Here is a 15,000-nt window from a genome sequence, read left to right as displayed (position 1 = left end):
ACTAAACGATCGCACGGGTAAAAGCGGCTTTGATTTTGGGCCGTGCATACGCAAGAGAAATAGATAGATAGAGAGAGAAAGAGAGAAAGAGAGAGAGAGAGAGAGAGAGAGAGAGAGAGAGAATGAGAGAGAAAAATCATCTCGGTTAAATGGGATGCGCGGGAGTCACGAAAATGGCTGAGTCACTCGAGTTTTGGCATACTCATTCGGCTTTTATTTATAACACGCTTATCTACCGTTGCTGATGGGTTCAATCAGTGTCCCTATCTTTTTTTCCCCTTGTCCCTTTTATCACAACGTTCGTGGTCTTCAGACACTTTTCTTTTTTTTTCTTTTTCTTCTTTTTTTCCTTTCATTGTCGATCGTCTCAGGAAAAAGTCATTGGAAAATCGGACCCTAAGATACAAATAAGGGGTCAACGGGATTCGAGTTTTCTCTATCTCTCTTCTCTCTCTCTCTCTCTCTCTCTCTCTCTCTCTCTCTCTCTCTCTCCCTCAGTGTTCATGATCGAACGTTAGACACGTTATCGCGTTATTGTCCGCCTGTCCTCGGGAGATGGATCACGCGTGAACCTAATATAATACGTCCGATGTCGTCCAATAAAGGCCTTTTTGTGCTACGGATGACGGAGTACCGTAGCCATCGCGATTGCCGGTTTCAGATCGCGTGCACAAATTTGACGTACATCGTGTTCAAAGGTACAAGGTAAAATCGTCCCATTGTCAAAGTCTTTCTCTTCTTCTCGAAAATTTTGTTTGAAAATTCTAATGATAAAGATATTCATCGTATATGTGCGATGTGTTGTATGAAAGTATGAGAATCAAAAAAAAAAAAGGAAATAGAGAAAGAAAAATATACAAACAGAAAAGTAAAAAAAATATTTTTAGGACACTACGAAGGTTCCTTTTCTTTGTTCGATTAATCGAAAAGAGAAGAGGAAAACGTGTCCATTCTGACTGTGAAAATAAAAGACGCAAAACTCTTTAAGCGGGAGATAGAAACGAGCGAAGCGAACGAAGCAAGACGAAATCGAGCAGTCAAAGGGAATAATTCAGGAGGCAGCTACATTGTTCCCGCTACTATAGCCAGTCTCTATCCCGTTGGATACGATCCCATGGGAGTACTGACGGGTCGGCGGTTATGCGACACGGCCGATAATAAATGTCGTGAAATTGCATCGAATTTCTTCGTTCTCCTGCTACTAGACTACTTAGCTATTTATAACGATCGATCGATCCTCCTATCCCTTGGTAACGCTTTCCGAAAAAGACAATTTTCCTTACAGGTTTTTTACCTTGGAACGTATAAGCATTTACATTTTCCAAAAGAATAATAAAACTTACACTTTTGACGTTGCGTTTCTTTGAAAAAAAAGAAATAAATAAATAAAAATAAAAAAGAAGAAGTAAATCGAAAGATTTACAGAAAGAACTTGACTATCATTATTCTTTAATTAAGATAATTATCCTGTGAATAAATGAGAAGAGAGGATGAAAGAAATAAGAAGAATCGTATCATGGTATCATATATAAAGGATCTAATAACTTTCGGACGCGTGCGGATCGTGACGAACGTAATTGACGTGATAACGAAGGAGAAGAAAACAGAGATAGAAACAGATAGAGACAGATAAAGAGAGAGAAAGAGAGAGAGAGAGAGAGAGACTTAAGAAAAAGAACCGAAAGAACGACAGAGATTATAGTTGTAATCATCCGTCGTTCGACGTCTCGATGCAACAAGAGTAGAGTTTCCTCACCCTTGCAAAGAACGTGATATTATATTATAATCCCGGTAGTGACTTTAGCGAGAGGGAGAAAGGGTCGTGCAAGAAAAAAAGAGAAAGAGAGAAAAAGAGAGAGAGAGAGAGAGAGAGAGAGATTGCTTGTAAGACTACCACGAAAGCAAAGAAAAAGAGAAAGAGAGAGAAAGCGCTGGCTGAGGAAAAGAGTGAGAAGGGTGGCACGGAAAGAAGTAGAGGAAGGTGGTGTAGGGGGCTTGTCTGGAAGATTAGCACCTCGTATAAAAGTGCTGTAGCAGGAATGGAACGGGTGGAAACGACGAAGAAGAGTAGGAGCAGGAAGAGGGGGAGGAAGTTGGGTAGGAGGAAGAAGAGGAAGAGGAAGAGGAAGAGAAGGAGGTACGAAGAAGCGATGGCTGCGATGGAGAGAGGGAAAGGTGACGGGTATATAAGAGAACCGAAGGTGGCAAACATTGAAGGGTGTGAGAAAAGAGAGGGTTTGGCGGGAGGAGGGAGGGGAGAGAAGATGTAGGGAAGGGGGTAGAAACCGACGACGAAGGCCGTTCCTTTCCTTCTTATATACGTGGCACACCCTGCTGCGCGACCCACGTGTAAGAGGAAAATTAGTTTTCAGAAATTTTTATGAAAGACCTGAAAAGAAACTGTAAGGTTCCTTTTCTCATTGGAGGCTATTTTTGTTCAGAGAGCCATGGGGGATTCAATAGCCTTTATTTTATTCTCGTGTTAATCTCGCGCACCACGCCACTGCGGCTTACGCGGAATACACGGGAAAAGAAAGAGAGAGATAGAGAAAAAAGAGAGAGAAAAAAGAGAGAGAGAAAGAGAGAGAGAGAGAGATGCGAGTACAAGAGACTACGGAGAGAAGCTGCAGAATGGGAGGAGACGAAAAGAGAGAAAAAGAGAAAGAGAGAGAGAGAGAGAGAGAGAGAGAGAGAGAGAAAGAGAGAGAGACGATAGAAGGAGAAAAACTAAGAGAGAAAGATAGAGAATCGACGCGGACCTTTATGAAGAGATTGCGCTCGCGAGCGCGGCTATCAAACGGAACGGTGCATTATGAGCGGAGTCGAGTCTCCGGCGCAATAAAATCTCCGCCCTAATTAGTTTTCAACAATTACGGAGAAACCCGAAGAGAAAGAGAAAGAGAGAAAGAGAGAAAGAGACAGAACACGGTGTGCTTCGTACCGGCGTTAATTTTTGCAATTAAGCGCCCGGCCCTCTGTCTCGCGCGAGCTAAAGAAGGAAAGGGTCGTGCGTCGTCGAGTTGGCAGGTGATGCAGCGCGACGCCGGCCCGTCAGGACAAGAAGAAAAAGACTCTTCTCTCGCCGACCACGACCAATGGACTCCTCTTTTCTCTTTTCTCTTCTATTCGTTACTACGTTGCGAGTAACAAACATACGTACGAATTTCTACCACGAAATGGAACTACTTCCAATACAAATGTTATTTAATAAATTCTGCGTTAATCGCTAATCGATCGATTGAAAGAATTTCAAAGTTTCGTATGAATCTTATTACGTTCGTAACGTAATAATCATTCGTAATCTGAAAAGTAGCTATTAGATTTAATTCTTGTTTTTTTTTATTCGTTTTAACGAACGATAGTCTTTCTCATTGAAATAACTTTATTGTGAAAAAGAATAGAACTTTTATTCGAACGAGGATTTATTTACTTTGAAATTAATTTAAATAGTTTTTTAAGATGAGAAGAACGCAGGAAGCAAAAGTGTTGACAAGAATTTGTAAGAATTACGTAAAAAGAGTATTCGTTTGCTTTTACGATCGTAATAATCTTTCTATCTTTCTCTTTCTTTCTTTCTTTCTTTCTTTCTTTCTTTCTCTCTTTCTCTTTAGAATGACGACATTCTAGATTAGAATAAAAATTGCCGAGCGGTCGTTTAAAAGAAGAAGACGAAATGAGAAACGTCTACTAGAAGTATTCCCGTTGGTCCTCTTTGAATTTAATAAAGGCAGCGTACACATCGCGATGCTCCTTTCTACCGTCGTTTCTATTGTCGGCCAAGCAATTCAGCCTGGTACCATCCAATTATCCTCACCGCTTTAGATAGCCTCATAACGAACCGATCGACGCCTCGTTACGTACCAACCATAACTCTTGCTCACAATAGCGTCCTTCAAACGAATTACCACGGGTATTTGTATACCCGCGAAACGGCACGAATGTGGCATTAGTTACGTACGTTGGTACTTGAGATTAGAAAGGTAAAAGAAGTAAGTCCGTTCTGGTCTGTACTAAATCTACGGTATTCTTCCATCGTATGAGACAAATAAAATAAAAATTAAAGGGAAAGAAAATATTTAGATTCAATTCTAAGTTCGTCGTTCCGTCGCGATTACAATTTCTTCTGTTTTCTTTTTTTTTTTTTTTTATCTATACACGTTTCAATCTTTAACGTTCCAATTAGGAAATATGCGAGTGTTAAAAAATAAAAAGAGAAACTTTCATAACAATCATTCTACTTGTCGCAAATAAATTTCACAAGTTTCGTCGATGATTTCAAAGTTCGAGTCGTGTTATCTCGGACAAGCGAGTAAAAAAGGGATAGAGAGAAAATGGGTGGTGGTTAGGGAAAGGATGACATGGTATAAGAGTGTGTAAGAGTAGGAGTACGTACAGGTTCTATGTTCTTACCCTGGAATGTGGCTGCAAAGCCGCGTCAATACGCTTGCCCGGACGACGAAGGAAAAGGGTCGGAGAAGGGGGTGGCTAAGGATGGGTTGGTAGCACGAGCTCTGTAGAACAGAGAGAGAGAGAGAGAGAGAGAGAGAGAGAGAGAGAGAGAGAAAGAGAGAGAGAGAGAGAGAAGGTTCTTCGAAGGCTTGGCTTTCACGAAAGGAGAAGGGTATAGTGGAGGTGATAGCGATGGTGATGGCGGTGGTACTCGTAGAGGAGTAAGAGACGTGCCTGTGAAACAGGAAGGAAAGAAAATAAGAGAGAGAGAGAGAGAGAGAGAACATCGAAGGTGGCGGCTTGAGAAGAAGAAGAAAAAGAGGATGGGTGGGATCTTTGGGGGGTGAAAGATCACTGCGCCGCCAATATTACAGCCAGCTCGAAGATTACCAATATCCTTGAGAGGCTCTCTCTCTCTCTCTCTCTCTCTCTCTCTTTCTCTCTCTCTTTCTCTCTCTCTCACTCACTCACTCTCTTCTCCTAGTCCTGTCATAAAAGACGGAGCTTACGAAGATATTACCTAGCCGACATCGCCACCAAAACCGCCGTGTTCCATCTCCTTCCTTTTTCTATTACTTTTTCTTCTTCGTCCATTTCTCACTTTTCGCAACTTCATTTCAGGAAAATACTAAAAACACAGAAGGCCACACCGGTTAGAAAGGTTGTATGTTAGAGTCGTTGCGATGATGAAGTCCATACGTCGATGTTTTAAGAACGACTCTTTAACGCTTCTATGTACGGAAGTAAAAGCTAACCCTCTTTTCTGCTTTCCTACGATCTCGAAAAAGTGCACGATCTCGCGAGACTTGTCGAGGGGTTGTACCTGATGAGACGCATTGACCAGAACAAACTACTCTTGGCAATTACTATTGCCGTACGTTCGGGTTTATTTTTATTTCTTTTTCGTTATCGTGGTCGTCGAATTTATACGATTAACGTTATAAATTAAGTTCTGTTATAGAAAGGAAAGAAGAAAAATAAAAGGAGATAGAAAAAGTCTACATTTTTCAATAATATTGCATCATATTGTAATTACTTGGAATGAGAAATCCAAAAAGAGAATGAACGGATTTAATTTCAATTTAAAAGCAAAACCAAAACATTGAAGAGTCCTTCAAGAGAAGATGTCCGAACGTTTAATAGGAAATCGAGCAAGTTATTACGCAGCCTAGTAGGTGAAGTACACAAGGTTGCGTATACAATGGCGTTTCCATTGTGATAACGCTTTGTACGACACAAAGCTTTAATCCGCGAACGGATCTGCTAATGTCAACATCGTTCGGCCTTACTAAATCAATGTGTGCACACACACACACACACACACATGTATGTATATATGTAAAAGATGACGTTCTACACGAAATACACAGAGAAATGCACAAACGCAAACACATAGAAACCTCCCTGCATGTCCGTTCGTTGGGGACAGAAGCTGGTCTCAATAAGCGTCCCATAATCCACCCCAACTTGAATAATCGTGATTCTCTAGGCATTGTATCGTTTCCTCGTAAAACCCTCTGAGCGGTTTTGGGGACGAAGAGAGGAGATCGTAGGAAGAGCGCCATAAGATATGTATACACATGTCGCCGTGTTATGAGTATTCATTGCGATCGCTTTGACACACGTGATCCGGCCAATCCGCGCACAAACTTTTCTCTTGGTATCGTAGTACCCTTGTTGGGAACATTTGTGGATCTGATAACTCCACAAATCGTTAGTGTGCTTTAATGTAGCGAATAGCGTTGATTACGTATCGTGAGAGTGGATCCCAACGATGACAAGTGTACGCAGATATGTACATACGTTCTTTCAACATAAATACGAATGCATTTTCGAACAAGGCTTGTTATTGGAACGTGATGTTCTACGTGATACGATTAAAGGACGCGATAAAATAATAAGATAATTTAACAAGAACAAATTCGATGATGCGATATTAACAATTAAGGATTGGAATAATTGTTATTTGATTTATTTTTGTTTTTTCTTTAAACTCTGAAACGATCTTTATAAACGATAAGGAATATAGATCGTTTATATATCGTTTATATATTTAAAGAAGCTATATACATACATACATACATACACACACATACATATATATATATAGCTTCTTTGTTTTCTCTTATCTCCTTAATATTAATTTCCTACAAAAAAACAACGTTAAAAATAAAGAACGTCTTTCGATCTTCCTTATCCTTACTACTTATCGATACTTAAACACTCGTGAGAGAGAAAAGCAAGATAATCCTTCAAAGACAGTCAAGAAAGGAAGAGAAAAAATTAGAAAGAAGAAGAAGAAGAAGAAGAAAGGCGTGAAAAGTGGCACGACGTTAAAAGGGAAGGAAGGTCGATAATTTATGCGTAGTTGCTAGCCGTACTCGTTGTAAAGCTTGGTAGGCAAGCTTTCCGTTCATTTATTCGTTCCTTCCTTCGCTCGTCCGAGGGAGGACAGAAGAAACGGGCGAGTTCGACGTTGCCTGGCTCGGCTCGAGGAGGTAATTCTAATTCCATGGGCGTACGCCGGGACTCTCGGCTCGGGTAGCGACTTATTTGCACGACAGTAGCCACGTACGAATGCGCGCGTTAAATGTAATTTACGTCGGCGGTGGCTGGGCTCCTTTAATCCCCTCGACGTAATATAATGGGCAGAGGCCTTCTGCATGCGTTCGTCCTTCCACTCTTCTCTTCTTCTTACCTATGTATATATATGTTTATATGTGTATATCGAAAGACGAACAACATGCCTATATGTAAACACACAAATAACACACACACACACGTACACATACGTATACATTGAAACGACGTCGATGATCGAGTCATCCTCCTCCAAGAAAGGACGATGATGATATCGCGAGAGAAAAGGACGAACGGTTGCTTTGACGGATCGGAAAGTGAAAGAGAGAGAGAGAGAGAAGGACAGCAAGAGAGAGAGTCGTCACAATGTAATTACGCAGCCTCGTGAGTCGTTTCGGGGCGGCCGGATTACGTGTGGCGAAGCGAGAGGCAGCTTATTTTGACATTCTTATCGGAGAATCAGAGTGCGGTAATCCCCGAGGCGGCGCGTGTAATCTCATCCTTCCTCATCCGCCTTTTGCCCCCGCCCTTTTCGACTCCCATGGCCCTTCGACACAAACCCCTTGTCGACCTCTTCTTCTCTCTCTCTCTCTCTCTCTTTTTCTCTTTATACTCTCGTAGATTCCCAATGCACGATACGTATATTTCCCACTTCGTCCCTTACGATCTGGTAATCTACTATTAATTGCTACCACAGAGAAACCCATCGTTTTCGTACGCTCACCCCTTTCCTTCTTCCTTCATCTACGTCGATCTTTATTGCGTATAATATTTCGGTCGATCAATCGTTCCAGTTGAATTTTATAAGGATCGATAATATGGATACCATTTCTAAGGTTACTTAGATGTCGAGGATATTCGATAAAAAAAATCAAATAAACGACGATTTCATATCGAACGATTCGTATAAACATTTCGAGAATTTTTTCTTTTTTTCCTAGAAAAGAAATACTCTAAGTAAGGGATCGTGAGATTCACGATATCGTTATCGAACGTACGATTTTCGAAAACTGATACCAAACTTATAGGGATGTACTTCCAGAAGATCCTAAGCTCGAATCGTTCGTCGTTAAAACAGCGCGATCGATTACTCGAAACACGAAAAGGGAGAAGAAGTTCGACGTAACAGTACGTTACCGTGCTGGCCTCGGTAGCAAAAGGCCAAAAGCGTTTCCTCTTTCACTCGTTAACTTCTTTAAACGATTCGCGGCTCGTTTAATTTAACTTGACGATCGCTCGTTAACGTTAGGCGCGAACGAAAACGAACGAAGGTATTAAAAGAGAGACCCGGTAGCAGCGGTAGCTTCGTTCCACGTCGTTTTCTTCTACACCACTCCATTCCATTTCCATTCTTGCTTGTCACCCTGAGAAAGAGCGAGATTTAAGATTCTCTTCCTATCCCTAAGACAACCATGACTATTTCCTTTCCTTTCTATCGCTAGTAAAACGTTCATAGAAAAAGAGGAGAGAGAGAGAGAGAGAGAGAGAGAGAGAGAATTAAATTTAAAAAGACAATTATAATATTAACTCGATAGATCCGTCCGATGTATTTTCTAGAATTACGTATCTTTTATAGAATTACGATAAACAAACCTTATCTTATCTGGAACGATCGAAAGAAAGAAAACAAGATTCCAAGCAGCAATTCGAAAAAGAAAAAGGAAAGAAAAGCAAGAAAAAAGAAAAACAATTTCAACGGAAATCCTTATGTAAGAATCAAGATAATTATACCTACTAGAAAACTGAAAATATGTTTCCTCGTCAAACCAGATATCTTCTTCTAAAACACAACGTACCGTTCCTTGATAAGTAAGGTATACACCTACATATCTGCTCGATATGCATTTAAAATATCTAAATGCATTATAATTGGAAACTCCAAAGTGGACGATCCGGACGAGAGCTTAACGGTCATTATATACGTTTGGAGATTGATAACGGTAAAATATGTTTGTATATATGTAACACACGTTCTGATAGCGGAACATACGTGTTTCACGAGATGAAAATAAAAGGAAAAAGAAAAAGAAAGAAAGAAAGAAAGAAAGAAAGAAAGAGGAAAACATGGAAAAATAAAAAAAGCATGTAATGAAACGAGCGTATTAGAGTACGTCGACGAGGGAAGAAGGATAAACGAAAGTTACGCGCTTTCGAAGGAAATAAACGCTTGGATGGTAATATAATCGTTGAACGACGGTATAATATCCAGGCTGAATTGGCGGGTACGCGTATATGGTCAGGAACATGCGTGTGTACGCTTTTCTACGCTTCTACGTCCTACACACTACGTGCAGATAATTGAATATATATTTCCGCGAGTTAACGCCTCGATCGAGAGTGCCTTTAATGACGGGCCTTTAAGACGTTAGGTGCAACGTACATGCATACTAATATCTATATATATGCATGTATATCCATAGACACATACGTATATACGCATGCATATATATATATATATATATATATATATATATATATATATACGCGTTATCGCGCGTGCTTCCCACAGTAGCGCGAGCGGGTCATTTCAATTTAATGCGAGTTTCATGAAAATCAAAACGAGGACTATGTTCTTTCCTTGGATTCGAACGACTCGCGCGCGTCGCACTGAGACTCGATCTAAAGAGTTTTCGAGATAAGAATCTTGCCTCTATCGAGATCTTTGACTTGTCTATAGCTTTCTATAAGGAAAAAAGTATTTATCAATCTGTTGACTTGTTGTATTTTATTATTATCTTTATTTTTATTTTTATTATTACTTCTTTTCTTTATTCTTTTTTCTTTTGTTGTTTTTCTTCTTTTTAGTTTTATCAAAGGGGGAAATAGAAAACAGAGTATATATGTACGTTGATATATTTAGACGAAAGTCTTAGAAGATGGGAGGAAGCTAAGCAGTGTTGAACACGTATGTAAGTATGTATATATGTATCTAACGTACGAGTCTCGTGAACGATAGGAGACAGCGGTTACATTCGTCTTCGGTGGCACGTGCAACAACGTTGAAACGGGCATCCTCGTGTTAACCTAATAAATACAGTAGAAAATCTTTCGTGGAAAAGCTGTGAAATGCGTCCGGTCCATCAACTGGTCCATCGAACGAACGAAGGTCATAATACCAAAAGTCGACAACTTATCGCATTTTATCCTTTTAATTACCGTCTCTAACAACCCTGTTGCATTTCCACGTTCCGTGCCCTTCGTTTACTACTCGTCTCTCTCCTCTCTACTCACGAAAGTTGGCCTTTCGGAAGGCTTTGCGCGTTCTATTTTCGGGAAAAGATGTAACTCGGTCTAAATTAGAAGCCTCGAGAAATCGCGCCGGTGGTGCGACGAGTTAAGCTAGGTCAGGGCCATCCTTTCGCAAATAGAGCTACGATTTTCCTTCTTCTCGTTCTCGATATTTTTTCTCTTTTATCCTTTTTTTTCTTTTTCCTTTCTCTTTTCTTCTTTTTTCTTCTCTTTTTTTTTTCTTTAAAGAAATAGATTTGATCGAGCAAGATATAAAAGACGCATAGCTGGACAATAATCAAAATCGTATATCGAATATATATATATATATATATATATATATATATATATATATATATATATATGTAAGTATATATAAGGTAAGTATCGCCGAAGAAAATTCCACGAGCGTTTTACAGAAGTGACGGCGAGAGCGCATTAATCGAGATTATTCGTGGCCGGTTTTTCGACGAGCGTGAAATTCGGTCGTTCCTCGAACGAAATATAAATCGCTCGTGTCATAATTTAATGGAACACCGTTGTACGACGGCGAGACGGATGACTACGGGGAAAGGAAGAAGGTATAACCAGTTTCTGAACGTCCTGTATATGTATACAATACGTGTATCTGTATATGTATCCCATATGCCTATATCGGATGTACAGTGTACGTAACACGTGCACATACGCATATGCTCATACGTGTGTACATCTTAGAGAGAGAGAGAAAGAGAAAGAGAGAGAGAGAGAGAGAGAGAGAGAGAGAAGCTTACGCTGCGCATATATTTCAGACAATAATAATTTAGACACGTGTGGCCCATACGTGCTAGCCAAGAAGTCTCGGGGATAGGCAAAGGACTCGAGCTCCTCTCTGTTCTCCGTCGTTCTTTCGTTGTGCTTTAAGCTCGATAGGCGAGGAGTCGGTGGTAAAACATATAGGCCGCGTGCTTTCCTTTCGGCGCGACCGCACACGTGATGTTTAAGCGAGGAATATGCCGCTTCCGAAGAAGACGATGACGACTAGCAGAAGATCATCATATCGCGTTCCATATTTTCTTTCTTCTTCGACCTTCGACAGAATGGAATCTTAAATGGTTTTCTCTAGAATTAAAACGATCGAATAAAGAAGCATTACGAAAGTTTATTTAGATAGAGAAGAGACACGCTATCGATGTTCTCGATCTTGATTCAGAAGCAGAACACTATTACCATCCCTCTCTCTCTTTCGAGCAAGCAAAGCGAAGCAATTTTGATTAACAAATTCGTCGAGTCATGTCTCACGGTTGTTAATTAAGTTTACAATTAACTCTTGATAATTCGTGCTCGCTTTATCGACCCTTCGGATCTCCCTCGCGAGCTCCCAGGGTATCTCTCTCTCTCTCTCTCTCTCTCTTTCTCTCTCTCTTATACTATAGTATAGTGCCCGATCGCGGACAGGAGAATGGAGAGCGATTCGGTTAATGAATCGCATTACCGAATAACGATTACCTCGAGAGAGTCGACTCTGTCCCGACTGGAGAGTCCCATCGAGTCTCACTACAACATTCAAGATCAACGAGAAAAAGAGAGAAGGAGAGATAGATAGATAGAGAGAGAAAGAGACAGACAGACAGAGAAAGAGAGAGAGAGAGAGAGGCTCGTTCAACATTCGCTACTCTATATATAATTCGATCTCTCGTTAATTCCAGCCGCGTTCTAGCCAAGAAGCAGTCAGCATTATTTTTGCTCTCCTCCGTTATAACCGATAACGTTTTAACGATAAATTATCGTAGAACGTACGCAGAAAGATATACAAAAGGATTATAAGCGTCTCCTTTCGTTCGTCCTCGGTCCTCCACGTCGCACGAAGATTATTAAAACGCGATGATCGGTACTGGTCGTTAGCGAAGCATCTTAGAAATAACAGATATCGATCATCGCTCTAAAATAAGCCAGAGAAGACATTGAGACATCGAAGGAAGGAAGGAAGGAAGGGAGGAAGAGAGGAAGGAAGGAAGGAAGGAAGGAAGGAAAGAAGGAAAGAAGGAAGGAAGGAAGGCAAAACGAGAGTAAGCATCGTGGCCAGGCGAGCGTGAAATTTCTCTTCGCGCCACGACCTCGCCGAATTCTAAGCTCGTTTGGCGTCTTTGCCAAAAGAAGATCTCTCTCTCTCTCTCTTTTATCGTCTTTCTCTCTTTCTCACGAACTTAGAGAACGTAAGAAATCGTCCAGAAGGAATGTTCTCCCTCTTTTCGCATTTAAGCTTTGTCGTCGGAGTAGAGGAAAGGAATAACTTCGTCGGTGAAAGAGAAAGAGAAAGAGAAAGAGACTTTCGCGCTCCCGTTAAAATGCAAGAGAACGGAGCCTCCGCAAAAAGGCAACACGTTGTAACTTTGTAAACGATAACAATGCGATCTTGTTTCTCGGTTTTTACGTCGACTCCCTCGCACCTGCTTCTCGCTTACGGAGCCTATTGCAGAACTCAACTCAGCTTGGTCGGTCGGTCGTATGCTCGTTCGCTCACTCGCTTCTAATAAGCAGAAATAACTCCGCGACTGGCTTCAAAGCGGTCCTTTAAATATACGAACGAACTGATTTATACGCCCTCGCGACGGCTTTATTCTCGATGCTAGAGGCGAAACGCATCCAAAGGGAAAACACGATCTTACTCCTAGACAAAGTTTACATGTATCAGGTTAAAAGTAAATGGACAAATGGAAAATCTGCGAAGGTGTCTTTATCCTGTTCTTTCATTTATTCTTTCTGTCTCTTTCTCTCTTTTTCTTTCTCTTCCTCGGTAGTATCGTAATATTAAAAATTAGCAAATATTGCTCGATATAAGTAATTCATTCCAATATTAAAAAAGAACACATGGATCAGTAAGGTATACGATCCGAGTTTTTCGAACCCTCGTCGATAGTACATATCTGCATGTGTTCGACCAAACGAGAAGAAAACTGCTAGCGGCATTGAAAGATAAAGAAGAAGAAACTGCATCAGACGAGAAAGGAAAGTAGAAGACAGAGAACGAGAGAAAGAGATAGCGGCTTTCAAAGTAGATAGGAGAAGTATAGAAGGAAGGATAGAGTAGACACGAGTAAGAGAAGAAGGAAGAAGAAGAAGAAGAAGAAGAAGAAGAAGAAGAAGCAGAAGAAGGAAGAGAAGGAGGAGAAAGAGAAGGATGGTTGGATGGAGGTGTGGGTCGGGAGGTAAAGGGAGGGTAGTGAATAAATACTCGGAGATGTAATCGCCGAAGGAAACAAGCGGCGGGATTGTTCGGCGGGAATAATTGAAAGCGCCGCTTGAGCTTCTCATTCCCATTCTCGGCGGCTCCTGCAGTTGCTCCTATACGAGAATATTCTCTCTTTCTCTCTTTCTACATCTTCCATCTCGTTCTTGAATCCACCGTAGAGCCGTAGGGCCTATGCACCGCACTCTGCCACTGCACCGTAGCGCCTCGAATGAAACCTGCAACCGGTAGAGCGACTCTTGGGACTACCGATGGCGGCGCTACGATCACCGACAACCGTAGAAGACTAAGGAGAAGTGGAGGAAAAGGTTCTTCGATCGGATCGTTGCACCGGTGATCGGCGGTGGTTCCTAATGTATGCGTAATGCCGTAGCCGATCGGCTCTCCTCATTAACGCCCGTTCTGAACGACACACACACACACATACAGGTGCATATGTATTTTTATTGGTGAAGCAAAGGATCCCTGAGTTCGTCCTCTCTTCTCTTATATCTTTCTTTCTCTTTCGAATCGTATCGATAGGTGGACCGGTCTTCTTTCTCGAGAGAGTAGAAGAAAAGAGAGAGAGAAAGAAGGAATGTCCAAGGGTTGGAGGGAAAAGAGGAACGACGAGAAGAGGGACACGAATATAGACCTCATGTTTTGTCCTTCGTCCTATACCGGCGTTCGCTCTTTAAGCGTGCAAATAAAAGCATTAGCGAAAGAACTCGGACCGATGCCTGATAATACTTGCTGCTCTTCTCTTCGCGAGAAAGAATCTATCCTTCCTTCCTTCCTTCCTTCCTTCCTTCCTTCCTTCCTTCCTTCCTTCCTTCCTTCCTTTTTTTTCTTTCGTTTGAACCTTCGTCCTCTCGAACAGGGTGCACACAATAGCCATCTCTGATTCCAGCTTCTCACTTATCAATTTCGTGATTTTAAGATATTTAACAAATTATTTCTCCTCCTATATTCTCCAGATGCTTCGAATCGTGTATTCTAGTCAATATAATTACCTTCTCTCTTTTCTCTTTTTCTTATAATCCAATTTCCAAACGGAAGATGCATTACATCGAAATAGTAGCTACGTAAACGCTCTCTTTTTGCCCGGATCCATAGTTTATTTCCTTTATCGCTCGTCTTATACCACAACTACTACCAGCATATCGTTGGTTTGGAATCGAGTGGCCTATCTACTATCGCCGAACTACCGCGAGACTCTCTATGCGAGTTTTCCAGCGAGCTTCAATAATACAGACGGTTGGAAATTGTGATCGAAGGGTACTATTGGAAAGCAATACCTTAGCCGGCCGGTTGAATAAGTAATGAAACAATATTTTTAAAACGCCTATAATTCCTGGGGCCGAGAGAGGCCTCTCCTCCTCCTTCTTTTCCTCCTCCTTCTTACGTCCTACGACGGACTCGTATTTATCGGCCCGTGGAGTATAGACGGCTGCGGCGTCGGCGATTTCGAGAAAGAAGGGCAATCGTTTACCCGTTACTAGAAAAAAGAGAAAGAGAGAAAGAGACAGACAGAC

General features: G+C 41.3%; 1 protein-coding gene and 1 long non-coding RNA gene across 7 annotated transcripts in view; one reads left to right on the top strand and one right to left on the bottom strand.

Annotated features, from left to right (window-relative positions):
- The window catches only part of LOC127062827 (transcription factor Sox-6-like), a 171,880-nt gene that overhangs the window by 78,425 nt on the left and 78,455 nt on the right, over positions 1-15,000 (bottom strand). The gene's annotated exons all lie outside the window — the stretch shown is intronic.
- Positions 9,853-15,000, top strand: part of LOC127062845 (uncharacterized) — a 28,693-nt gene continuing 23,545 nt past the window's right edge. Inside the window, exon 1 of the long non-coding RNA XR_007781210.1 lies at positions 9,853-9,938. This is a non-coding gene — a long non-coding RNA (uncharacterized LOC127062845). The remainder of the gene's footprint in view (positions 9,939-15,000) is intronic.

The sequence above is a fragment of the Vespula vulgaris genome, chromosome 3, assembly GCF_905475345.1.
Source record: "Vespula vulgaris chromosome 3, iyVesVulg1.1, whole genome shotgun sequence".
Classification (NCBI taxonomy): Eukaryota; Metazoa; Arthropoda; class Insecta; order Hymenoptera; family Vespidae; genus Vespula; species Vespula vulgaris.
The sequence above is the reverse complement of the archived record's forward strand: the minus strand, read 5'-3'. Positions and strand labels throughout refer to the sequence as shown.